Below are 2369 nucleotides of genomic sequence, written 5' to 3'. Positions count from 1 at the left end.
CGAAAAAGAGGCAACGATCTCGCCACCAATTTTTGATGGAAGCAACTTCATCTATTGGAAGGTAAGAATCACAGCCTATCTTCAATCTCTTGGTACATAAGTTTGGGATATTGTGGAAACATGATACACATTTCCATCAGCAACTCCTACAGATACGGCTGGTAAGAAGCAGTATGAAACAAATGCAAAGGCTGTCAATACTCTATTAGGGAGTCTATCTCAATCAGAATTCATCAAGGTTATGCAGCTCAAAACTGCAAAAGAAATATGGGACAAGATCGTTCTAAGATATGAAGGAGATGATCAGGTAAAACAGGAAAAACTACAAAATCTCAAAATTCAGTATGAAAATCTTAGAATGCACAATGATGAAAGTGTGGCTAACTATTTCTTATGTATAGATGATATTGTTAATTGTATGAAAAACTTGGGTGAAGAAATAAAAGAAGTTACTTTGGTTGAAAAGGTTCTAAGATCTTTGTCTTCTAAGTTTGATTCAAAAGTTTCTGCCATAGAAGAAAAGCAGAACCTACGGAGCATTACCATGCCACAACTGCATGGAATCCTAACTACTTACGAAATGAGAAAAGGGGGACCATCAGATAGGAGAGAAGCCGTATTCAAAGCCTCAGGAAAAGGAGATTACAATGAGTTAGGACATATGTCAAAAGGAGAGGAAGAATCAAACTTTGTCAAAAGCCTTCAACGGGGGACCGGAAGATTCAGAGGTAAGTTATCTTTCAAATGCTTTGCTTGTGGAAGAGTCAGTCACTATGCTACCAAGTGTCCTCATAAAGATAAACTTGACAAAAGTAAGGAACCTGTTAAATGGAACAGAAAATAGAATAAGAAGAGCTATTATACACATGAAGACAGTGATGGATTTTCAAATAGTGACGAAGATGAGCAATGTAATGATTATAGACTTTTGATGGCGTTTGAAGATGATGATTTCTTGGATGCTATAGATGAAGAAGGTCTTTATGAAGAAATTTCTAAACTTAAAATTTGTTTAGAGGTGAAGAATATGATTATAGATACTATGACATTCCAACTTGCTGAAAGAGAAAAACACAATGAAAAGTTAGAATGTGAAATTGTGGGACTTAGAAAAGATATTGAGAAATCAAAAGCTCTTAATCTTAGATTTGCTAAAGGATCTGAAACTTTAGATGAGATTATCAAAGTGCAGCATTCTCCCCTAATCAAGACAGGTCTTGAATATACTGAAGAAGCATCTCAAGCACAGAAGCCACCCACCTCCAAAATTTATCTTGATGCAGCAAGGAGAAGTGAACAGGTTGACAACCGATAGCAAAAGCATAATGCAGATCACCAGGTAAATTAGAGACAATTTACTTCAACAATGAACAGAGATCACCAAGTAAATCGAGGGAAATCTACTTCAAGGATGAATAGAAGCTACAATCAACCATAGGTAAATCATTCTCAATTTGCCTCAAGAATGCATGTCAATGGAAACTACAATCATTTGGTTGATAGGTTTGATAATCGCAGGAATTTCTTCAATGGCCAATGTTTCTCTTGTCATAACTTTGGACACAAAGTTGCTCAATGTGTTGCCTACAAGACCATCATGACTAGAGAAGCTCAAAAACAAAGAAGTATGACTCGGATCATGAAAAGGACCTACAATAACTTTTCAGCTCTTAAAAATGAAATAGAATGTTCTATTTGTAACAACTTCAGTCATGAAGATTCAGAATGTAGGAGTAGGTTTCAGCAAACAACTCAAAAGGAGCAAGCTTCATTGAGTCCCAAAACATGGAGAAAGAAAGAACCGCAACCAGAAAGATGTGGGATAGCCTTATATGTGGAAGGACAGGAAAATTAGTGGTACATCAACAATGGATGCTCAAAACATATGACAGGTGATAAAGAAAAACTTCAGGCATATAGTGCCTTAGAAAAGGAAAGGAAGGTCTCATTTGGAAATGACACCCCTGCACTCATAAAAGGTAAGGGTTTTGTTCTTTTGAAAGAAAAGGTCAAAGCTAGAAACATTATGTATGTTGATGGCTTAAAGCATAATCTATTGAGTGTCAGTCAAATGTGTGATCAAGGAAATGAAGTAATATTTCGATCAAATGGATGCATTTTTCATGAGCTTGATACAGGAGAAACAGTGATCAAAGGCATAAGAACTCCAAATAATTTATACATACTCAAGGGAGGACAACAACAATTCTTTCTAAGTAAGAATGATGAGCACTGTCTATGGCACATAAGATTGGGACATCTAAGCTTCTCTCAAATAAGGAAAGCATGAAAATATCAGGCGGTTCATGATCTCCCTGACATTAGAATTCCAGACAATACAATTTGCAAATCATGTCAGTTTGGTAAGC

This window comes from Pinus tabuliformis, chromosome 8, assembly GCF_031772625.1.
Source record: "Pinus tabuliformis cultivar Carrire ecotype Pingquan chromosome 8, CPIR1, whole genome shotgun sequence".
Classification (NCBI taxonomy): Eukaryota; Viridiplantae; Streptophyta; class Pinopsida; order Pinales; family Pinaceae; genus Pinus; species Pinus tabuliformis.
The sequence above is the reverse complement of the archived record's forward strand: the minus strand, read 5'-3'. Positions refer to the sequence as shown.